Genomic DNA, 25,731 nt, shown 5'->3' with positions numbered 1-25,731 from the left:
TGGAAACAGGGTTTCATCATGTTAGCCAGGCTGGTCTCGAACTCCTGACCTCAGATGATCCGCCCGCCTCGGCCTCCCAAAGCACTGGGATTACAGGCATGAGTCACTGCGCCTGGCCCACTTAGCATGATCTTAAACCTTAATGCTGTAGCACATATCAGAAGTTTACTTTTTAAATTTTTATTTATTTATTTATTTATTGAGACGGAGTTTTTTGCTTTTGTCGCCCAGGCTGGAGTGCAATGGCACAATCATGGCTCACTGCAACCTCCACCTCCCAGGTTCAAGCAATTTTCCTGCCTCAGCAGCCCGAGTAGCTGGTACGACAGGTGCGTGCCACCACATCCAGCTAATTTTTGTATTTTTAGTAGAGACGGGGTTCCACCATGTTGGCCAGACTGGTCTCCATCTCCTGACCTCAAGTGATCCACCCACCTTGGCCTCCCAAAATGATGGGATTACAGCTGTGAGCTACAGCACCCAGCATGTTTTTAATTTGATTTTATTTATTTTATTTTATTTTTTGTAGAGACGAAGTCTTGTTATGTTGCTGAGGCTGATCTTTAACTTCTGGTCTCGTGTGATCCTCCTGCCTCAGCCTCCCAAAGTGCTGGGATTACGGGCATAAGCGCCTGCATCCAGCCTGTTCATTTCTTTTCATTTCTTCTTTTTTATTTTATTTTATTTTATTTTTTTTTGAGACGGAGTTGCTCTGTCACCCAGGCTGGAGTGCAGTGGCCCAATCTCGGCTCACTGCAAGCTCCGCCTCCTGGGTTCACGCCATTCTCCTGCCTCAGCCTCTGGAGTAGCTGGGACTACAGGCGCCCGCCACCGCGCCCAGCTAATTTTTATATTTTTAGTAGAGACGGGGTTTCACCGTGTTGGCCAGGATGGTCTCGATCTCCTGAGCTTGTGATCCACCGGCCTCAGCCTCCCAAAGTGCTGGGATTACAGGCGTGAGACACCGCACCCGGCCTGTTCATTTCTTTTAAAAACTGGATACTGGCCAGGCACAGTGGCCCACGCCTGTAATCCCAGCACCTTGGGAGGCCAAGGAGGACAGATCAGGAGGTCAGGAGATGGAGACCATCCTGGCCAACATGGTGAAACCCCGTCTCTACTAAAAATACAAAAATCAGCCGGGTGTGGTGGCGTGTGCCTGTAATCCCAGCTACTCGGGAGACAGGAGAATGGCTTGAACCAGGGAGTCGGAGGATGCAGTGAGCCAAGATTGCGCTGCTGCACTCCAGCCTGGTAATAGAGCGAGACTCCGTGTCAAACAAAAACAAAAACAAAAACAAAACAAAAACTGGATACTATTCCACTGCATGGACGTACAACATCTTGTTTATCCGTTCATCCCTTGATGGAATTTGGGTTGCTTCCATACTTTAGGTATTGTGTGTAGTGTTGCTATGAACATGGCTGCACAAATATCTGTTTGCTTTCCTGTTTTCATTTTTGTTTTGTTTTGTTTTGTTTTTTACCTAGGAGTGGGATCGTTGGATCATATGACAATGCTATGCTTAACTTTTTGTGGCACTGCCAGAATTCCAAAAAGGAGAATAAGGAAACGAATAAAAAGAAACCATAACAAACCTCACATCCTGGCTTAGAATGGGTCTGTGCACTAATTATATTTTCCCCCTTTCCTACCAAGCCTTCCATCTGTAATTCTGCTAGTTAATATTCAGAAAGAGAGACTTAGGAAAATATAGTTTGGGATTTTCTTTGAAGGCAAGTCTTCTCTTTAGAAGTCCTGATAAAATAAAATTTCTCTAGAACTTTTTGTATTTTTATTTTATTTATTTATTTATTTTTGAGATGGAGTTTCACTCTTGTTGCCCAGGCTGGAGTGCAGTGGCGCAATCTCAGCTCACCGCAACCTCTGCCTCCCAGGTTCAAGCGATTCTCCTGCCTCAGCCTCCGGAGTAGCTGGGATGACAGGCATGCGCCACCATACTTAGCTAATTTTTTGTATTTTTAGTAGAGACAGGGTTTCTCCATGTTGGTCAGGCTGGTCTCGAACTCCCGACCACAGGTGATCCAACCGCCTCAGCCTCCCAAAGTGCTGGAATTACAGGCATGAGCCACCCCGCCTGGCCTTTTATTTTATTATTATTTTGAGACAAAGTCTCCCTATGTTGCCCAGGTTGGAGTGTAGTGTCACGATCTCAGCTCATTGCAACCTCCTCCTTCTGGGTTCAAGTGATTCTCCTGCCTCAGCCTCCCAAGTAGCTGGAATTACAGGCGCCTGCCACCACGCCAGGCTAATTTTTGTATTTTTAGTAGAGATGGGGTTTCACCATGTTGGCCAGGCTGGTCTTGAACTCCTGACCTCAAGTGATCCAGCCACCTTGGCCTCCCAAAGTGCTGGGATTATAGGCGTAAGCCACCATGACTGGCCAAACTTTCTTATTTTTAAATCATGCTTGACACTCAAGCCAAAATAAGTTCCTTTTCTGGGTGTATTTTTATTGTAATGTTCAAGGATATACATGAATAACTGCACACAATTGTGGGCTAGACCAATATTAGGCAAGCTGCATTCATACATCTCTTTCCTCAAGGCTGTGTTTGCTTGAATTTTCAAATTGTTGTTCACAACTAGTAAGTCAATTTTCCTCATACTACTTTACCTTACAAGCAGGTAAGTTCTTAACTATATGCAACATTTGATTTCACCATGTGTATGACTTTTCTAAGATTGTAACTCAGGCACCAAGGCATCATCAATTGAGGATAAAATTCTTTCGGAAACTCAAAATATTTCAGGAATCTTAAATATTCTACTTACAGATGGGATAAAATGTGTTCTCTGTCCATGGAACCAGAACATGTGGTGAGCACAATTCCTTGGGAAAAAAAAAAAAAAACCCACCCTGTCTCTACATTCTGTGCATTTCGCTGTCTGTATGTTCTTGAATTGAAAGATCCTCTCTACCAGTTCTGAGAAGCAATTTGTTATTTTCGTCTAAACCCCTCGGTTGTGGCGAGACTTTCCTCCCAGCTGAATCGGTCTGCTGCAAGAATGTACTTGCGTGATATTTAATCCCTTACTGGGAGCCCAGATAGAGTTTCTTGCCAGAACTAGAGATTGCCCCTTTTACAAATTCCCCTTTCTAAGCAAGCTATGATAACCCACATTTCGGGCCTGCAACATCCTTTCAGTGCATTTTTAAACAAGAGAAAAGGGCTCCATCTTGTATCATAAATTACAGTAACATCCTTTCTAACCACAGAGGTGCAGTTCACATGAGCAGAAACAGTCTATTTCAGGATCTCATGGGTAAGCTGTATACCCATGAACAACTGTATAAAGCAACTGTTTATGACTCCTAGACCAGTGGCACGCTGGTTAACTGGTTCTAGCGGGTGGAGGCAGAGGAGCCTTGATTGTGTTTGTCAATTTCCATGGTGTAAATATTCTCACTATGTCTAATTTTAGACTGCAGTCTGTGAGGATAGAGTTAAAAAGAGATGCGCAAAATCAGCTTTCCAGAGCCAGTACAAAGAGCTCTGATGCACCACACTCTCAAACCCTCCTTTGACTTGAGACCCAGAACCGAAATCTCTTGAAACAGCAGCATCCCATTCTTTCTTGGACAAAGTTAAAAAATGAGGTTTTGTTACAACCATGATATCTGTCTCCATCGCAAAACCCCAGAGGCCTTGCTAATTCTTTCCAAGTAACAGAATTTACCTAAATTGTGCCAAAGTTAATATTAAACCTCAATCACTGTTCTGACCCAGGGCATAAACATCCTGAGAAATCAAATGCTTTTTTGTATTAAATACGTGTGTATGCACACACAAGCTCACACACACATGCACACACATACACACAAACACATACACACAAGCACACACATATATACAAGTGCACACATACACATGCACACAGGCTCAAACACACATGCATTCACACATACACATACACATATACACAGGCACACAATACACACCTGCACACATACACACATCATACACACACACATACACACACAAAGCATCTCATTAGTGACTCCCTGCTGTGAAAGGAATTTTATTTAAAAATAATTGTCACATGTACTTTAGGACTTGTAGTTATTTTAACAAAATGTTCTTGTCATGTTGATGTCATTCTAATGACATGTTATTGGTATTTTTGTTCTCCAAATGTGAATGTTTCCCAGGAAACTGACCAGTGGGAAGGAAGGTGGGTGGGGAAGTGAAAGTGTGTCAGAAACTGCAAGTTAGAGTTCTGCTTAACTCATTTAGTTTAAGTTCTAGGGTGACTAACATTTTCTAGGGAGAAAGAGCCTTCTGGCTTCTTAGGAGTAACTGCAAACCCCTTCTCTGGGATCCTCTGAGCTTCCACTGCATCCTGAGCAAATGTTTGTGACATAGAGTTGGTGCTTTTGATTTCTTTATCTGATTATCCTATCAGATCAGGCTCTTCAAAAAGTAGCTGGCTTCTTTATCTCTTTAACACTCTCCAGTGTCCAGAAAAGTACCTGAATTTGTGTATGGAACAAGTGACATGACTTATTTTCAAAACGAAAATGATACCATTGAGATTTCAAGATTCAAATGAGCTCATATTTTTTATGAATTCATCCTATGCAATTCAGCCCCTTTTAAGGTCTCTACCTTAGCAGCCAACTTTATTGAAAGTAGCATGGGAGGTAGTGGTTTTTGCAGATGGCTCAAGCAAATGACAACGGGGTGATGTGTGGGTTAAAGGCAACAGGTTAATAGCGTGGGCAGAGAGAGGAATGTGGAACGGCATCACAGCTTTGTTGCTCCCCACCTGAGAGAGGCACTTAATCGCTTTGAGCATTGGTTTGTTCATCTGTAAACTAGGATCACATTTAAAGCCTAAGGACATTGTAAAGATTAAATGAGATAATACGCATAGAAGGCTTAACAGGCTGACTGGTCCAGAGTAATTTTCACTCAACAAATGTAGTTCCTGTCCCTGCCTTCCTCCCTCCACCAACTACCTCTTTTTTTCAGTTAAGTGTGTTTTTAAAAATTATGGTAAAATATACATAAGACAAAAATCTACCAGTCTAACCATTTTCCCCTCCCCTCCCCTCCGCTCCCCTCCCCTCCCCTCCCCTCTCCTCGTCTTCCTTTCTTTTTTTTAACAGGGTTTCACTCTGTTGCCCAGGCTAAAGTGCAGTGGCATAGACACAGCTCACTGCAGCTTTGACCTCCCCAGGCTCAAGCCATCCTCCCATCCTAGCCTCCAGAGTAGCTGGCACTACAGGCGTGTACCACCATGCCCAGCTAATTTTTCTATTTTTTTTTTTTTGTAGGGATGGGATCTTGCTATGTTGCTCAGGCTGATCTCTCGAACTCCTGGGCTCAAGCAATCCTCCCGCCTCAGCCTCCCAAAATGTTGGGATTACAGGCATGAGCTACCATGCATGGCCTTATTTTAACCATTTTTCAGTGCACGGTTCAGTGACAGTAAGTGCATTCACCTCGTTGTGCACCCACCACCACCACCATCCATCTCCAGAACTTTTTCATCATTCCAAACTGAAACTCCATTCCTGTTAAACACTAACTCCCCGGCTGGGTGTGGTGGCTCACGCCTGTAATCCCAGCACTTTGGGAGGCCGAGGTGGGTGGATCACAAGGTCAGGAGTTTGAGACCAGCCTGGCCAATGTGGTGAAACCCCATCTCTACAAAAAATACAAAAATTAGCCAGGTGCGGTGGTGTGCACCTGTAGTTCCAGTTACTTGGGAGGCTGAGGAGGGAGAATTGCTTGAACCCAGTAGGCGGAGGTTGCAGTGAGCTGAGATTGCGCCACTGCACTCCAGCCTGGCTGACAGAGAGAGACTCTGTCTCAAGAAAAACAAAACAAAAAACACACTAACTCCCCATCCGCCCTTTTCCCATCTCCTGGCAACCTCCACTCTACTTGCTGTCTCTATACATTTGACTATTCTAGGTATCTCATGTAAGTGGAACCATACAATATTCATATTTGTCCTTTTGTGTCTCGCCTCATGCACTTAGCATAATGTCCTCAAAGATCATCCATGTTGGGGCATATATCAGTATTCCTTTTCTCTCTTTCTTTCTTTCTTTCTTTCTTTCTTTCTTTCTTTCTTCTTTCTTTCTTTCTCCTTTCTTTCTTTCTTTCTGTCTGTCTGTCTTTCTTTCTGTCTTTCTTTCTTTCTTTCTTTTCTTTTCTTTCTTTCTTTCTTTTTTTTTTTTTTGAGACCGGATCTCACTCTGTTGCCCAGGCTGGAGTGCAGTGACACAATCACAGATCACTGCAGCCTCAACCTCCTGGGCTCAGGGCTCAGGCAATCCTCCCACCTCAGCCTCCCAAGTAGCTGGGACCACAGGTGCACACTGCTACATCCGGCTAATATTTCCTATTATTTCTGTAGAAGGGGATCTCCCTGTGTTGCCCAGGCTGGTCTTGAACTCCTGAACTCGAGTGATCCTTCTTGGCCTCCCAAAGTGATGGGATTATAGGCATGCCACCACACCCAGCCCAGAATTCTATTTTTTAAGGTGGAATAATATTCCATTGCATGTATATATTATATTTTGTTAATCTGTTCATCTGATGATGTAATTTGGGTTATTTCCAATTTTCACTATTGTGAATAATGCTGTGGTGAGCCCCGGTGTACAAATATCTGTTTGAGCCACCTCCTTTTTCAAAGGTGTGTTTGAGAGTCTTGGACTCCATTCTTTTTTTTTTTTTTTTTTTGAGACAGAGTCTTGCTCTGTCACCCAGGCTGGAGTGCAGTGGCGCGATCTTGGCTCACTGCAAGCTCCGCCTCTCGGGTTCACGCCATTCTCCTGCCTCAGCCTCCTGAGTAGCTGGGACTGCAGGCGCCCGCCACCACACCCGGCTAACTTTTTATATTTTTAGTACAGACGGGGTTTCACCGTGTTAGCTAGGATGGTCTCGATCTCCTGATCTCGCGATCCGCCCGCCTCGGCCTCCCAGAGTGCTGGGATTACAGGCATGAGCCACTGCGCCTGGCCTTGGACTCCATTCTTAACTATGACATTGATGGTATGTGTTCCAGAACAGCCTCCAACCTCCCTCCTTAGGATTCCTTGAGTCCAGGAGTTTGAGACCAGCCTGAGCAACATAGTGAGACTCTGTTTCTACAAAAAATAAAAAATTAGCCAGGCCGGACACAGTGGCTCACACCTGTAATCCTAGCACTTCAGGAGGCTGAGGCAGGTGAATCATCTGAGGCCAGGAGTCCGAGACCAGCCTGGCCAACATGGTGAAACCCCGTCTCTACTAAAAATACAAAAATTAGCCAGGTGTGGTGGCGTGCCCCTGTAATCTCAGATACTCAGCAGGCTGAGGCAGGAGAATTGCTTGAACCCTGGAGGTGGAGGCTGCAGTGAGCCGAGATTGTGCCACTGCACTCCAGCCTGGGCGACAGAGTGCGACTTCATCTCCAAAAAAAGCAAAAATAAATAAAATAAATAAAATGAGCCGGGCATGGTGATGCATGCATATAGTCCCAGCTACTCGGGAGGACCGAGGTGAGAGGAGGCTCGCTTGAGCTCGGGAGGTCGAGGCTGCAGTGAGTTACGATTATGCCCCTGCACTCCAGCCTGGGCGACAGAATGAGATCCTGTCTCCAGAAAAAAAAAAGAAAGAAAAGAAAAATCCAGAAAACCCCAACCCACCCTTTTCCAAGAGGCCTTCCCTGTTTGCCCTACCTAAAATAGCTCCCCTCTGTTATTCTCTAGCTCTTGATTCAGCTTCAGTTTTCTCATAAGAATTACTAGCATCTCGGCCGGGGGTGGTGGCTCACGCTTGTAATCCCAGCACTTTGGGAGGCTGAGGTGGGCGGATCATGAGGTCAGGAGATCGAGACCACGGTGAAACCCTGTCTCTACTAAAAATACAAAAAATTAGCCAGGCGTGGTGGCGGGCGCCTGTAGTCCCAGCTACTCAGGGAGGCTGAGGCAGGAGAATGGCGTGAACCCGGGAGGCGGAGCTTGCAGTGAGCCGAGATTGCGCCACTGAACTCCAGCCTGGGTGACAGAGTGAGACTCTGTCTCAAAAAAAAAAAAAAAAAAAAAAAGAATTACTAGCATCTTATGGTAACAGATGGCAACAGGGGGAGACCCCATCTAAATAACAGAAAATATTAGCCTGGTGTAGCAGTGTGTGCCTGTCGTCCCAGCTACTTGGGAGGCTGAGGTGGGAGGATTACCTGAGCCCTGAGCCCGGGAGGTTGAGGCTGCAGTGATCTGTGATTGTGTCACTGCACTCCAGCTTGGGCAACAGAGCAAATCATAAATACTGATTTGTTTATTAACTGTCTCCATGGACTACTTTGTCAGTTCAAGGAGGAAAGGCAGGAACTTAGCTGTAGCTGTATTCCAGTGACTGAAACAGTGCCTGGTATACAGTAGGTGCTCAACAAAAACATATTTAATGACTGCGCAGCAACTGGTTGCCTTACCTCTGCTTGTCTGCTACCCACTCAACCTGAACCACCGCTGGGGACACACACAACCTAGTGTAGAAACACATCTATAGGTCTGGGAAGGAACTCATAAGCAGCCCTTAAGAGTCTGCTGACAAACACCAGTGCGAGTGCGTCTGCAGCCAGTGTGGCGAGCCACGTCCTCGAGTTGTTTGGGATTCTGGAACAATCCACGTGGTGAATGCTGATTCTGGCCTTGCCCTTCCCCGGACTTGGTCTGACACATGACCCTGATCCCTAAGGTTCAGGGTGAGCTCTGACTCACACGTGCCAACAGAGGTGAGTAAAGCTCAGAGAGGTGAGTGCATGACACACGACAACCGTGTTTTAAAACAAACCAGTTTCACTTGCTTGCTCCTCATTGTTTTATGTAAAAACATTGCCTCATGGCGTCCACTGGTTCCACTGACTTCCTGCTTCATTCCTGATACATGCATTTGAAGAACTTCAACTTTCTCTCACTCCTTTCCTCCCTCCGTCCCTCCCTTGCTCCTTCCTTCTTTCTTTCCTTCCCTCCCTCCCTTTTTTCTTCCTTTCTTCCTTCTCTCCCTCCTTCCTTCCTTCCCTCCCTTCTTCCTTCCTTCCTTCCCTCCGTCCCACCCTCCCTCCCTCCCTCCCTCATTGTTTTATGTAAAAACATTGCCTCATGGCGTCCACTGGTTCCACTGACTACCTGCTTCATTCCTGAAACATTCATTTGAAGAACTTGAAGTTTTCCTCCCTTCCTTCCTCCCTCCCTCCCTGTCTTCCTTCCTTCCTTCCTTCTTCCCTCCCTCCCTCCCTCCCTTCCTTTCCTCCCTCCCTCCCTCTCTCCCTCTCTCCCTCTCTCCCTCTCTCCCTCTCTCTCTCCCTCCCTCTCTCCCTCTCTCCCTCCCTCTCTCCCTCTCTCCCTCCCTCTCTCCCTCTCTCCCTGTTTCCAGGGGCAACACAACGACCCTCAACTGAGTATTATGTCCAAACAGGCTGCAGCTGGCCAAGCTGCCTCCTTCAGGCATTTAGCAAAACAGAAAGCCCTGGGAGCAGGCTGGAAATGGAAAGCGGGCCCCAGGGTACTTTACTTAACCCTTCAGGCACTTTGAGGTTAAAAGGGCCAACGTGAATGCCCTTCGCCAACTCAAAAATGTATCATTTGGCAGCATTCCCACTAGCTGGTGCAGGTTAGAAATGAATGGTCCGCTTGCTTGGCAGCAAGCTGTGTGAACTTGGGCAGGTCGCTTAACTCACGTGAGCCCTGGTGTCTTCATTTTTAAAACAAAGCAGCTGAATCACTAACAACCACAACAAACTGACAAAGTATCTTGAGCGTGGATGTAACATCCATCAGCTTGAATTCCACTGAACTCACTTTGGAAAGGGGTTTTGCAGGAAAAGTCAGGTGTCCTGTGGTGTTTCAGTTTTCCTCTGATGTCCTCAGCTTGGTTATTGCAAAATCCACCGGAGTTGCTGGAAACCAGGCGTCTGTGACGTGGAGGTGAGGAAAGAAGAGGGCAGGTTACCGTAAAGCAGTGGCTGATTCCAAGGCTGGTCAACATGGTGAAACGCCGTCTCTACTAAAATACAAAAATTAGCCAAGTGTGGAGGCCTGATTTGGCAATGTCTGGAGACATTTTGGTTTTCCCAACTGCGGGGAGGACCACCATCGGTCATCTAGCGGGTGAAGGTGCTGAGATGCTGCACAATATACAACGCACAAAGCAATCCCCACAAAGAATTATCCAGCTCCAAATGTGCATGTGCTTGAGAGACTCTGCCTTTCTGGGGGCTGGGGTGAGCCAGGCTGTGAATGATCCCTTTCTCTCACTAGCTGGCACCCACGATGGGACTTTAGCTTAGGGACCAGATCCTGGGCCAGGATTCTTTTTTTTTTTTTTTTTTTTTCCTGAAAGAGTCTCTGTCGCCCAGGTTGGAGTATAGTGGCGCAATCTGCAACCATCGCCTCCCAGGTTCACGCGATTCTCCTGCCTCAGCCTCCTGAGTAGCACGGATTACGGGCACGCGTCTCCACACCCAGCTAATTTTTGTAGTTTAGTAGAGACGGGGTTTCACCATGTTGGCCAGGCTGGTCTTGAACTTCTGACCTCAGGTGATCCACCCGCCTCGGCCTCCCAAAGTCCAAGGTGGGTGGATCACCTGAGCCACATCGCCTGGCCTCTGAATTTCTTTCTTGCCTTAGGCAGAGCAGCTTAGAGGTCAGTTTCTCTAGGGGTCACCTGAAGCCATCTTTGCTTCCTTCCCACTCTGCAGACCTCCCAGCCGCCCGGGCTGCCTGTTCTTCCTTCAAAATCTATTTTCTATTGGTTTCCTCCTCCCATTCCCCTGATCCCACCTGGTGCTGGCAAAAACTTCCTTGGCCAACTTCCAGTACCAGCCTAAGGATGCCATGGTCCTCTTCCTGGAAGCCCAGCCATTCATTCTGCAGCAGTGCATTCTAAGGGTGCTGGCTCTGGAGGCAGACGAACTAAACAGCGTCCCTACTGCACCCTTGCCTAGCTGTGTGACCCGGGACAAGTGACTTAACTTCACTGTGCCTCAGTTTCTTCATCTGTAAAATGGGTACCATGATCGTCCCTGCCTCTTAGGGTTATTGTGAAGGTTAAACAGGTGAGTGAATATACGTAAAATGCTCAGAACACCGTCTGGCACATAAGAAGTGCTTGATAATGTTGACAATTCCTTTTATTTAGGTAGGTCTATCATATAGATCTTCCTCTCATCTAATCCTGAGCTCCTGCTAGACAAGGAGTATGTGGAAGGTTTTCAGGAAACACAGCCCCTTCTCTTGAGGAAGTTTATGGTGTGAAACAAAATTCAGGAAAGCTGATGACCCAGGTAGATCCCAGTCTGGCCCCAAGACATTTTGTTTGGCCTTCATGGCCAAGGTCGGCTTCAAGGTATGCAACCTGGGCAGCTGCACAGGGCCCTGATCTCAGAAGGCCCCATGCTCGGTTTCATGTTTCAATACTGATATCTTAAAACCCTTCACAAATTTGAACCAGGGGCACCAGAGTTTCCAATTACAGTGGGCCCTACAAATAATAAAGCTCTTCATAAGTCTGGCTTGCACCACTAATTATTATTATTATTTTTTTTTTGAGATGGAGTCTCACTCTATCGCCCAAGCTGGAGTGCAGTGGTGTGATGTTGGCTCATTGCAACCTCTGCCTCCCGGGTTCAAGCGATTCTCCTGCCTCAGCCTCCCGAGTAACTGGGATTACAGGCACCTGCCACCACGCCCAGCTAATTTTTGTGTTTTTAGTAGCGATGGGGTTTCACCATGTTGGCCAGGCTGGTCTTGAATTCCTGACCTCGTGATCCACCTGCCTTGGCCACCTAAAGTGCTGGGATTACAGGTGTGAGCCACCGCGCCCAGCCTAATTATTCTTTTTTAAAAATTATTTAATTACATTTAAAAAGTAGGATGCTGGGGATGATGGCTCATGCCTATAATCCCAGCACTTTGGGAGACCGAGTCGGGTGGATTACTTGAGGTCAGGAGTTTGAGACCATTCTGGCCAACATGACGAAACCCCATCTCTACTAAAAATAAAAAAAATTAGCCGGGCGTGGTGGTGTATGCCTGTAATCCTAGCTACTAGGGAGGCTGAGGCATGAGAATAGTTTGAACGCAGGAGGGGAAGGCTGCAGTGAGCTGAGATCGCGCTACTGAACTCCAGTCTGGATGACAGAGCAAGACTCTGACTCAAAAAAAAAAAGGGAAAAAATCAAAGTATTTTCTTTCCCTCTGAGTCTTCCTGTTGGCTGAGAATGGTGCCAGTGATAAAAAAGTAGTTCGTCTCTGACTTAAGGAGGAAAGGAGATGTGAAGACTCAGAAAAGTGTGGTGTCTTGGATGGGATTCTGGAATAGGAAGAGGACATTAATTGAAAAGCTGGTGAAATTGGAATAAAGTCTGAAGTTTAGTGCATAGTATTTCATCAATATAAATTTCTTAGTTTTAGTAAATGACTTAGGATTACATAAGATGTTAATAATTAGGGAAGTTGGGTGAATGGCCCATGGGAACGCTGTAGGTCTGTAAAAATCAAATTATTTCAGACTAAAACTACCAAAGAAACTACAAAGAAAATAGAAGAGTTTAGGATGTTCCCCATTCTTCCTCAATGCATCAATATTATAATAATTAATAATACATACAATAATAATTAATCATACATTTTATTTTGGGAGGTATTATTTAAACTTTTTTTTTTTTTTTTTTTTTGAGACTCACTCTGTTGCCCAGGCTGGAGTGTAGTGGCACGATCTCGGTTCACTGCAACCTCCGCCTCCCGGGTTCAAGTGATTCTCCTGCCTCAGTGTCCCGAGTAGCTGGGACTACAGGCATGTGCCACCACACCCGGCTAATGTTTTGTATTTTTAGTAGAGACGGGGTATCACTGTGTTAGCCAGGATGGTCTTGATCTCCTGATCTTGTGATCCGCCTGCCTTGGCCTGCCGAAGTGCTGGGATTACAGGCGTGAGCCACCGTGCCCGGCTATTTAAACTTTTATATATATATATATATACATATTTTTTTAATGAATACATGCCATGATACCAAATTCATAAGGTACAAAGGATTTTGAGTCTCCCTCCTGTTTTCAAGTCCCTTCCCTGTAGAAAACTTATTATTTCAAGTTTCTCATATATATTTCCCGAGTTATTTTATGAATCTGGAAGCAACCTCTGTGGTGTGTATTGTGTACATTTTCTTTTATTTTCTTTTTTTTTTTGAGACAGAGTCTTCCTCTGTCGCCAGGCTGGATGCAGTGGTGCGATCTCAGCTCACTGCAACCTCTGCCTCCTGGGTTCAAGTGATCTTCCTGCCTCAGCCTCCCAAGTAGCTGAGACTACAGGCATGAGCCACCATGCCTGGCTAATTTTTGTATTTTTAGTAGAGATGGGGTTTCACCATGTTGGCCAGGCTGGTCTCGAACTCCTGGCCTCATGTCATGTAATCCTCTCACCTCGGCCTCCCGAAATGCTGGGATTACAGGCACAAGACTCCATGCCCAGCTGTTGTTATTTCACAGTGATTTTGGCGTCACTTCCTAGCTGCCAGCACCTCCTCACTCTTTGCTGTAACTGCTGCATAGTATTCCTTTTAATGAATGAATTTCTGTCACCGGTCTCCTATGAATGAGCATTTAAATAATTTCTGCTCCTTTGCTCTTACAATCAGTGCTGCAACAAATAACCTTGTACGGTATTTCATGTGTGCGGGAGTACCGCTGAGGGAATAAATTTCTAGGAGTTACACACATTTTGGAGAAAATAATGAAAAGCAAATCTCCACTGAATTTTCCCATTCAAGGCTTGAGAGGTGATAAAATACATTCTTGGAGGCCAGTGTCTTGTTTTGGAAACACCACGTTCAAGGAGGCACCCGTCTCCAGCCCTGCGGAGGCATGAGGGCCTGCTTCAGATCACTAATCTGGCATTAATACCCTCCTGAAAGGGGTGCGGAGGACAATAGCACCCAGAGAGTTTACACACTTGAGAAACGACTGGAAAGTAATTGGAGCTGGTAGCCATCTGCCTGGCTCTTTCTTTACAGAGCCAGCACGTCTATCCACTGCAGGCACCAGAAGAGCCCCATGTTGGCCGGGCGCGGTGGCTCCCGCTTGTAATCCCAGCACTTTGGGAGGCCGAGGCGGGCAGATCACGAGGTCAGGAGATCGAGACCACGGTGAAACCTCGTCTCTACTAAAAATACAAAAAATTAGCCGGGCGTGGTGGCGGGCTCCTGTAGTCCCAGCTACTCCGAGAGGCTGAGGCAGGAGAATGGCGTGAACCCGGGAGGCGGAGCTTGCAGTGAGCCGAGATTGCGCCACTGCACTCCAGCCTGGGCGACAGAGCGAGACTCCGTCTCAAAAAAAAAAAAAAAAAAAAAAGAAGAGCCCCATGTTGGCTTCAGTCCCCGTCAGAGCTCACCCATCATTCTGGGGGCCTGAGCGGGGGCTGGTTTTCCCTGAAGCTCTCACATTCGTCTCCAGGCTGAACTGGCCTTGCAGAAAGATGCCTCCTTACCCATCTCCTCTGTCTGCCAATGAGAAAAGAGGACTTTTTTTTTCTTTTTGTTTGGCCTTTCAGCGTTTCACAATATTCATCAAAATCTTTTCTTCTTTGCCTGGTAAACAATGATCACTACTTGTGAAATCCAGTTTTTCATTTCACTTGGAAAGAAAGACTATTTCAGTAGCTCATGAGCTTTCTTTTTAAGACAGGGTCTCACTCTGTTGCCCAGGCTGCGGTGCATTGGCGTGATCACAGCTCATTGCAGCCTCAACCTCCCAGGCTCAAGTGATCCTCCCAATTCAGCCTCCCTAGTAGCTGGGACTATAGGCACACACCACCACACTTGGCTCATTTTTTATTTTTTGTGGAAATGGGGTCTCACTATGTCACCCAGGCTGGTTGCCAATTCCTGGATGCAAGCAATCCTCCTGCCTCGGCCTCCCAAAGCTCTGCGATTATAGTCATGAGCCACCATGCCCAACCTTATGAGCTTTTTCTATCTGCCACAGCTAGGGGTAATTGTCTGCAAAGCTCAGAGTGGGGACTGCTCTGGAAAGCTATGATGATGATTAATAACAATAATAAAATTATACTAGCTACCATTTGTTGAGAAATTATTGTTTTACAGGTTGCTATGGGACTGAATCGTGTCTCCCTCCCAATTTGGAGTAAGAAAGTAATTACAGTTAAATATGGTCATAAGAGTGGAGCCTTTATCTGATGGGATTAGTGTCCTTATAAGAAGAGACGCCAGGCCTGGTGAGGTGGCTCACGCCTGTAATCCCAGCACTTTGGGAGGCTGAGGCGGGTGGGTCACCTGAGGTCAGGAGTTCGAGATCAGCCTGACCAACATGGGGAAACCCCATCTCTACTAAAAATACAAAATTAGCCAGGTGTGGTGGCACGAGCCTGTAATCCCAGCTACTCGGGAGGCCGAAGCAGGAGAACTGCTTCAACCTGGGAGGTGGAGGTTGCAGAGAGCTGAGATTGGGCCGTTGCACTCCAGCCTGGGCGACAACAGTGAAACTCCATCTAAAAAAATCCCAACACCCCAAATTTGTCAAGAAACACAATTTTGGAGCTAGCAAGTTGAGTGAACTATAAACTGTATATAATATAGCCATATGATAATGCCAGTAAGTTGATAAACAGAAATTTTCTGAACTATGAAAGTTATTTGGGTGCAAATCCTTTGCAAAAAATGTGTCTGCTCTGTATTGAGTATTGAATGAAAGTATAGCATGCAGATTTTTACAAGCCTACAGGTACATAAATACTTTCGATTTTTCTCAATCTGTAGAGATTTGCTATAAAATAGTCTTCGGGCCAGGCGCGGTGGCTAACGCCTATAATCCCAACACTTTGGGAGGCTGAGGCGAGCAGATCTCCTGAGGTCGGGAGTTCGAGAACAGCCTGACTAATATGGAGAAACCCTGTCTCTACTAAAAATACAAAATTAGCTGGGTATGGTGGCGCTTGTCTGTAATCCAGCTACTTGGGAGGCTGAGGCAGGAGAATCGCTTACCCAGGAGGCAGATATTGCGGTGAGCCAAGATGGCGCCATAGCCCTCCAGCCTGGGCAACAAGAGCGAAACTCCATCTCAAAAAAAAGAAAAAAAAGATATTCTTCGGCTGGGCATGGTGGCTCAAGCCTGTAATCCCCATGCTTTGGGAGGCTGAGGCGGGTAGAACACGAGGTCAAGAGATTGAGACCATCCTGGCCAACATGGTGAAACCCTGTCTCTACTAAAAATATAAAAATTAGCTAGGCATGGTGGTGCACACCTGTAGTCCCAGCTACTTGGGAGGCTGAGGCAGGAGAATCACTTGAACCCAGGAGGCGGAGGTTGCAGTGAGGTGATATTGTACCACTGCACTCCAGCCTGGCGACAGAGTGAGACTCACAAAAAAAAAAAAAAAAAAAAAAAAAAAAAGATATTCTTCAATCAACACTCTGTATACTTCTGTATAATTCTTCACAGAAATTATTGCTCAGGCCCTCTCTTTCTTTCTTTCTTTCTTTCTTTCTTTCTTTCTTTCTTTCTTTCTTTCTTTTCTTTCTTTTCTTTCTTTTCTTTCTTCTTTCTTTCCCTCTCTGGCCCAGGCTACAATCTACTCGGCTTGCTGCTGCCCGCGCCGCGGACTGCCTGGGACTGCCGGCGCGCGCCACCGCTGCCTGCCTTTTCTCCTTTGGATGCAGGCACGCATTCGCCATCTTGGCCACGCTGGTCGCCAGCTCCTGACGCCGAGTGCTCTGCCCGCCTCGGCCTCCCGAGGTACTGGGACTACAGACGGAGTCTCGCTCACCCAGTGCTCGGTGTTGCCCGGGCTGGAGTGCGGTGGCGTGGTCTGGCCTCGCGGCAGCCTCTACCCCCCGGCCGCCTGCCTTGGCCTGCCAGGGTGCTGGGATTGCAGCCCCTGCCCGGCCGCCGCCCCATCTGGAAGGTGGGGAGCGCCTCTGCCCGGCCGCCCCGTCTGGGAGGTGAGGAGCACCTCTGCCCGGCCGCCCCGTCTGGGAAGTGAGGAGCGTCTCTGCCCGGCCGCCCCGTCTGGGAAGTGAGGAGCGCCTCTGCCCGGCCACCCACCATCTGGGAAGTGAGGAGCGCCTCTGCCCGGCCACCCACCGTCTGGGAAGTGAGGAGCGCCTCTGCCCGGCCACCCTGTCTGGGAAGTGAGGAGCGCCTCTGCCCGGCCACCCACCGTCTGGGAAGTGAGGAGCGCCTCTGCCCGGCCACCCACCGTCTGGGAAGTGAGGAGCGCCTCTGCCCGGCCACCCTGTCTGGGAAGTGAGGAGCGCCTCTGCCCGGCCGCCCTGTCCGGGAAGAAGTGAGGAGCGCCTCTGCCCGGCCACCTATCGTCTGGGAGGTGAGGAGCACCTCTGCCCGGCCGCCCCATCTGGGAGGAAGTGAGGAGCGCCTCTGCCCGGCCGCCTCGTCTGGGAAGAAGTGAGGAGCGCCTCTGCCCGACCGCCCCGTCTGGGAAGAAGTGAGGAGCGCCTCTGCCCGGCCGCCCTGTCCGGGAAGAAGTGAGGAGCGCCTCTGCCCGGCCGCCCCGTCCGGGAAGAAATGAGGAGCGCCTCTGCCCGGGCACCCCGTCCGGGAAGAAGTGAGGAGCGCCTCTGCCCGGCCGCCCCGTCTGGGAAGTGAGGAGCGCCTCTGCCCGGCCGCCCCGTCCGGGAAGAAATGAGGAGCGCCTCTGCCCGGGCGCCCCATCCGGGAAGAAGTGAGGAGTGCCTCTGCCCGGCCGCCCCATCCGGGAAGAAGTGAGGAGCGCCTCTGCCCGGCCGCCCATCGTCTGGGAAGTGAGGAGCGCCTCTGCCCGGCCACCCACCATCTGGGAAGTGAGGAGCACCTCTGCCCGGCCACCCACCGTCTGGGAAGTGAGGAGCGCCTCTGCCCGGCCACCCACCGTCTGGGAAGTGAGGAGCGCCTCTGCCCGGCCGCCCCGTCTGGGAAGTGAGGAGCGCCTCTGCCCGGCCACCCATCGTCTGGGAAGTGAGGAGCGCCTCTGCCCGGCCACCCCGTCTGGGAAGTGAGGAGCGCCTCTGCCCGGCCACCCATCGTCTGGGAAGTGAGGAGCGCCTCTGCCCGGCCGACCCGTCCGGGAAGAAGTGAGGAGCGCCTCTGCCCGGCCGCCCCGTCCAGGAAGAAGTGAGGAGCGCCTCTGCCCGGCCGCCCCATCTGGGAAGTGAGGAGCGCCTCTGCCCAGCCGCCCCGTCCGGGAAGAAATGAGGAGCGCCTCTGCCCGGGCGCCCCATCCGGGAAGAAGTGAGGAGTGCCTCTGCCCGGCCGCCCCATCCGGGAAGAAGTGAGGAGCGCCTCTGCCCGGCCACCCATCGTCTGGGAAGTGAGGAGCGCCTCTGCCCGGCTACCCACCGTCTGGGAAGTGAGGAGCGCCTCTGCCCGGCCGCCCCGTCCGGGAAGAAGTGAGGAGCGCCTCTGCCCGGCCGCCCCGTCCGGGAAGAAGTGAGGAGCGCCTCTGCCCGGCCGCCCCATCTGGGAGGTGAGGAGCGCCTCTGCCCGGCCACCCATCGTTTGGGAGGTGAGGAGCGCCTCTGCCCGGCCACCCATCGTCTGGGAGGTGAGGAGCGCCTCTGCCCGGCCACCCACCGTCTGGGAAGTGAGGAGCGCCTCCGCCCGGCTGCCCCGTCTGGGAAGTGAGGAGCGCCTCTGCCCGGCCACCCATCGTCTGGGAAGTGAGGAGCGTCTCTGCCCGGCCACCCATCGTCTGGGAAGTGAGGAGCGCCTCTGTCCGGCCTACCATCGTCTGGGAGGTGAGGAGCGCCTCTGCCCGGCCGCCCCATCCGAGAGGAAGTGAGGAGCGCCTCTGCCCGGCCGCCCCGTCCGGGAAGAAGTGAGGAGCGCCTCTGCCCGGCCGACCCGTCCGGGAAGAAGTGAGGAGCGCCTCTGCCCGGCCGCCCCGTCCGGGAAGAAGTGAGGAGCGCCTCTGCCCGGCCGCCCCGTCCGGGAAGAAGTGAGGAGCGCCTCTGCCCGGCCGCCCCGTCTGGGAGGTGAGGAGCGCCTCTGCCCGGCCACCCATCGTCTGGGAGGTGAGGAGCGCCTCTGCCCGGCCACCCATCGTCTGGGAGGTGAGTAGCGCCTCTGCCCGGCCACCCATCGTCTGGAAGGTGAGGAGCGCCTCTGCCCGGCTGCCCCATCTGGGAAGTGAGGAGTGCCTCTGCCCGGCCACCCATCGTCTGGGAGGTGAGGAGCGCCTCTGCCCGGCCGCCCATCGTCTGGGAAGTGGGGAGCGTCTCTGCCTGGCCGCCCCGTCTGGGAAGTGAGGAGCCCCTGTGCCCGGCCGCCCCGTGTCTGGGTAGAAGTGAGGAGCTCCTCTGCCTGGCCGCTCCGTCTGGGAGGTCTACCACGGAGGCCAGAAGCAATGTGGGGGCTGGACGTGGTGGCTCACGCCTGTGGTCCCGGCACTCTGGGGGGCGAGGCGGGTTGATCACTTCGGGCTAGGAGTTCGAGACCAGTCTGGCCAACTTGGCGAAACATGAAGAATACAACAGACAAACCAACCAACCAACTCAATGACAACAAAACAGGTCTACCCTGGAGTCATACTCTAATTTTTTCTGTTTTCCTCCCTTTCTGATCCTTTATTCCACTTTCTTTTTCTTCCTCTTCCTTCTCCCTCTTCTTTGTCAAATAGAGGATTGAGTTATTATCACTGATCCATATAAAGTCCCTCTCTCATTTATTTTAACTCCCAGCCCCATTTCTATTCCCCGACTTCCCATGTGCAACCTTCCTAATATGTTTGATATGCATCTTTTTGTTTGTATGTATTTTTAGAAAATGTTTATTGTTTTTGTATGCAAAAAAAATTAATAAAAAAAAAAAGAAAAACAGGAAAAAAAAAAAAAAAAAAAAAAAGAAATTATTGCTCAGATAATTTGCACTTACCATCAAACTTGTAATTATCCCCACATATACAAAGTTGCCTTTGAATGCGATATTCCTATAGAGTACAAAGCTGAATTATTTTATTTTATTTATTTATTTTGAGATGCAGTTTCGCTCTTGTTGCCCAGGCTGGAGTGCAATAGTGTGATCTTGGCTCACCAAAAACCTCTGCCTCCCAGGTTCAAGTGATTCTGCTGCCTCAGTCTCCCGAGTAGCTGGGATTACAGGCATGCGCCACCATGCCCGGCTAATTTTGTATTTTTAGTAGAGACAGGGTTTCTCCGTGTTGATGAGGCTGGTCTCAAACTCCCGACCTCAGGTGATCTGCCTGCCTCGGCCTCCCAAAGTGCTGGGATTACAGGAGTGAGCCACCATGCCTGGCCAAAGCTGAATAATTTTAGATTATTCCTGTGTGTGAGTCTTCTGGAATGTCTCTGGGCATCTGGAGTCAAAAAGTGTGTTTATTCTTTAGTGAAAATGATTGCCATTGTTGCGAGAGATATTGAAAAATGACATCAAATTGTTCAGACCTTGCAGCAAATCACAGTGGAAACGCCTCTTAAATCTCATATGCTCTTTGAATGGTCTTTGTTAATTGGAGCCACAGCACGAATGACAAACAGACACTAAAATTATGACGGAGGCTGGGCGCGGTGGCTCACGCCTGTAATCCCAGCTCTTTGGGAGGCCAAGGTGGGCGGATCATGAGGTGAGGAGATAGAGACCATCCTGGCTAACACGGTGAAACCCTGTCTCTACTAAAAATACAAAAAATTAGCCAGGCATGGTGGCGGGCGCCTGCAGTCCCAGCTACTCAGGACACTGAGGCAGGAGAATGGTGTGAACCAAGGAGGCGGAGCTTGCAGTGAGCTGAGATCACGCCCCTGCACTCCAACCTGGGCAACAGAGCGAGACTCTGTCTCAAAAAAAAAAAAAAAAAAAAAAAATTATGACGCAGGATTGCTTCCTGGCTTACCTACTACATTTGGGTCTATTCTCATTTCAGTGAATGAGTCACAGTGAGGTACAATTTGTTTTTCCAAAGGCAAAAAGAAATAGAATAAAAGAGGAGTTGGCAAAATTTTTTGGTAAATGGTGAGATATTAACTATTAAAAAAATAAACATATTTTAGGCTTTGGAGGCCAGATGGCCTCTGTAGTAACTTTTTTTTTTTTTTCTTTTTGAGACAGGGTGTTGCTCTGATGCTCAGGCTGGAGTGCAATGGTGTGATCTTGGCTCACTGTAACCTCCACCTACCGGGTTCAAATGATTCTTGTGCCTCAGCCCATAGCTGGGATTACAGACCTGCACCACCATACCTGACTAATTTTTGTATTTTTAGTAGAGACGGGGTTTCGCCATGTTGGCCAGGCTGGTCTTGAACTCCTGGCTTCATGTGATCCTCTTGCCTGTGCCTCCCAAAGTGCTGAGATTACAGGCGTGAGCCACTGCGCCCACCTGGCCTCTCTGTAGCAACTATTAAACTCTACCTTGCCTGTGAAAGCAGCCATACACAATATGTAAATGAATGAGCATGGCTGTTTTCCAATAAAACTTTATTTATTGAAACAGGCAGTAGGTTTAGTTTGCCAACCCCCGGAATAAGGCATAAATATTTAAAGATATAGATATGAATTGACTGGGCACAGTGGCTCATGCCTGTAATCCCAGCACTTTAGGAGGCCAAGGTGGGCAGATCACCTGAGGCCAGAGTTCGAGACCAGCCCGGTCAACATGGTGAAACCCTATCTCTACTAAAAATATAAAAATTAGCTGGGCATGGTGGCGTGCGCCTGTAATCCCATTTACTCAGGAGGTTGAGGCAGGAGAATTGCTTGAACCCAGGAGGTGGAAGTTGCAGTGAGCTGAGATCGTGCCACTGTACTCCAGCCTGGGCGACAGTGAGACTCTGTCTAAAACAAAACAAAACAAAACAAAACAAAAAACAGAAAGATATGAAGTGATAGACATAAACAGATACTTGAAGTGTGGCAGAGAATGTTACCTGCCAACCCACCATCCCTATTCCTTGTGAACAGAGTAACCATACTGTTGGGGTCAGCAATGTCCTCAGTTAAATATATCTACATCCTAGTCTCACTTGCCAATAGGGGTGACTCCTGAAGTGAAAGCAGATATAGATGAGACATCTGGGAATGCTCTGTAAAAAGGCCTTATCTTTTTTTTTTTTTTCTGAGACAGGGTCTCATTGTATTGCCCTGGCTGGAGTGCAGTGGTGCAATATCAATCGGCTCACTGCAACCTCCACCTCCCAGGCTCAAGTGATTCTCATGCCTCAGCCTCCCCGGTATCTGAGATAACAGTTGTGTGCCACCACATCCAGCTAATTTTTTATATTTTTAGTAGAGACAGGGTTTCACCATTTTGGCCAGGCTGGTCTTGAACTCCTGGCCTCAAGCTGATCCGCCCACCTCTGCCTCCCAAAGTGCTGGGATTACAGGCGTGAGACACCATGCCCGGCCTAGGCCTTATCTCTTGGGCAGGTGCCATTTTGCCTTCTACTTTTCTTTTTTTATCTGCCTGGAATATAGGAATGATTGATGGAGCTTAAGTGGCAATTTTGTGACTAAGAGGGCAAGTCCGAGAAAATATTAGAAATCTCATCCTTTGCATCCTTGAACCAATGAATCAAACCAGCAGGAGCTGACCTCTGGACTTCTTGTTATATGAAGGAAACAACCTTTCTATGCATAAGCCACTGTTTCATTTGGATCTGTATTTACTGCTGAATCAAAATTCCAATACATTTAATAAAAATAACAAACATATAGTCCAGCTTACAAGTAGTAGAAGTAATAGTAGTTTAAGGCTATGTGAACAATGGAGAGGTAGTAGTTCTGATTGAAGACTTCAAATCCATCAGTTGGATCTGGGGGTCAAGTCCTGCCCTCACCACTAACTTGGTGGTGTTTTGTTTTGTTTTATTTTATTGAGATAGGATCTCACACTGTGTTGTCAGTGCTGGAGTGCAGTGGCATCATCTCAGCTTACTGCAACCTCCATATCCTGGGCTCAAGTGATCCTCCTACCTCAGCCTCCTGAGTAGCTGGGACTGGTGGCCCACACCATCACGCCCTGCTGATTTTTATATCTTTTGTAGAGATGGGTTTTTGTCATGTTGCCCAGGTGGGTCTCGAACTCCTGGGCTCAAGCGATCTGCCCACCGTGGCCTCCCAAAGTGCTGGGATTACAGGCGTAAGCCACCACGCCCCCCCAACCCCACCACTTACTCTCTCTATGCCTTAGTTTCCTCCCTGGAAAAATAGAGATCATAATATTATATGATTTATGGTATTATTGAAAGACTTAATTATGATAATGCATACATAAAGTGCTTGTCACATAAGAAGTGCTCAAAAAAAGAGAATATTATTGTTACTGCTACTATTATCATTTTGTTGACCGGAGATGAATGACTATTCACTTCTCCGAAACAAGGGTGCAGGTGAAAACAGTGATGACATTTCTTCCCCACTCCTCACTCTTCAGGCCTCTCCATCATCTAGAACAATACATGGAAATCCACTCACAACCTCCGAGTTTTTAATAATTATGACGTGTCGGGCTGAGTGCTTGGTTCCAGGAGTTCTGGATGATTGAGACGGTTCCTGTATTCAGTGTTATCAGGGCAGAGTGAGCAGAGGTAGCATGGAGGATGATCAAGAATAAAAAAGTGTTGGGTGGAGAACAGAAATATGAATGGGGTACAATCGGGAGAAACCAAGAAGAGGTTCAGTTCTATTACTGGGTGGGAAAGCGGTCTAAAAATATTTTATAGAGGAACTGGTATCTAAAATTTGAGTATTGAAGAAGGTGGTGTTGGCTATTATCTACCATTATTAGGAATAATTTTTTTGAGACAGTCTCACTCTGTCACCCAGGCTGGAGGGCAGTGGCATTATCTCGGCTCACTGCAACCTCTGCTCCTGGACTCAAATCATCCCACGCCAGCCTTTCAAGTAGCTGGGACTACAGACACGCACCACCACGCCCGGCAAATTTATGTATTTTTTTGGAGACGGGGTTTTGTCATGTTTGGCCAGGTTGGTCTCGAGCTCCTGGACTCAAGGGATCTGCCCACCTCAGCCTCCCAAAGTGCAGGAATTAGAGCTGTGAGCCAATGTGCCTCGCCAGGAAGAATTTTTTTTTTTTTTTTTTTTTTTTGGAGACGGAGTTTCACTGTCACCCAGGCACCCAGACTGGAGTGCAGTGGCGCGATCTCGGCTCACTGCAAGCTCCGCCTCCCGGGTTCACGCCATTCTCCTGCCTCAGCCTCTCCGAGTAGCTGGGACTATAGGCGCCCACCAACACGCCCCGCTAATTTTTTGTATTTTTAGTAGAGACGCGGTTTCACCGTGGTCTCGATCTCCTGATCTCGTGATCCGCCTGCCTCGGCCTCCCAAAGTGCTGGGATTACAAGCGTGAGCCACCGCGCCCGGCCGCCAGGAAGAATTTTTAAATCAATGATGGCATGTAAATATTTTTCTTGTTCTCTCTCTTTTTTTTTTTTTTTATTGGAGACAGAGTTTTTGCTCTTCATACCCAGGCTGGAGTGCAATGGCACAATCTCGGCCCACTTCAACCTCCGTCTCCTGGGTTCAAGCGATTCTAAAATATTAGAGGTGCCTGCCACCACGCCTGGCTAATTTTTTGTATTAGTAGAGACAGAGTTTCACCATGTTGGCCAGGCTGGTCTCGAACTCCTGACCTCGGGTGATCCACCCGCCTTGGCCTCCCAAAGTGCTGGGATTACAAGCATGAGCCACTGTGCCGGCCATATTTTTTTATTTTTCTTTCTTTTCCTTTCTATTTTATTTTATTTTATTTTATTTTATTTTGAGACGGAGCCTCACTGCTGCCCAGGCTGGAGTGCAGTGGCGGATCTCGGCTCACTGCAAGCTCCGCCTCCCGGGTTCAAGCGATTCTCCTGCCTCAGCCTCCCGAGTAGCTGGGATTACAGGCGCCCACAACCACACCCAGCGTATTTTTAGTAGAGACGAGGTTTTACCATATTGGCCAGGCTGGTCTCGAACTCCTCCTGATCTCAAGTGATCCGCTTGCCTCGCCCTCCCAAAGTGCTGGGATTACAGGCAGGAGCCACCGCGCCCGCCCTGGCCATGTTTTTCATTTCCTCTTCTGGATCTCCTCTCCGACCTTGCCCTCCGGGCTCCGTGGCGGCCTTCCCTGGACGGTATTAACAGGTTCCCCTACTCCATAGTTTCTAGTTGGGTTTAGCCAACGGGAGACACCTGGAGGAGATGGAGGGAGGAGAAAGGGAGGTTGGAGCATGTATTTCCCTGGCGCCCTCTCTGCTAGGTTGCCCCAGGCTGGCTGCGTCTCTCTCCTGAAGGTCACAGCCCTGTTCAGGTCGCTTTGTCTACAGCTGTGTTCTTCAGATTCTGGGAACCACACCTACCTTTGCCTTTCTGGCCTGGGGGCAATAATGGCTCCCTGCTGCTGCGATTAGCCTCAGGGCGTTCACTACTTCTGGCTCCTCTCTCTCTCTTTTTTTTTTTTTTTTTGTGTGTGTCGGAGTTTCACTCTTGTTGCTGCCCAGGCTGGAGTGCAATGGCGCAATCGTGGCTCACCACAACCTCTGCCTCCTGGGTTCAAGCGATTCTCCTGCCTCAGCCTCCCGAGTAGCTGGGATTACAGGCATGTGCCACCATGCCAGGCTAATTTTGCATTTTTAGTAGAGACGGGGTTTCTCCATGTTCCTCAGGCTGGTCTCGAAGTCCCAACCTCAGGTGATCGCCCACCTTGGCCTCCCAAAGTGCTGGGATTACAGACGTGAGCCACCGCGCC

This window comes from Symphalangus syndactylus, chromosome 24, assembly GCF_028878055.3.
Source record: "Symphalangus syndactylus isolate Jambi chromosome 24, NHGRI_mSymSyn1-v2.1_pri, whole genome shotgun sequence".
Classification (NCBI taxonomy): domain Eukaryota; kingdom Metazoa; phylum Chordata; class Mammalia; order Primates; family Hylobatidae; genus Symphalangus; species Symphalangus syndactylus.
The sequence above is the reverse complement of the archived record's forward strand: the minus strand, read 5'-3'. Positions refer to the sequence as shown.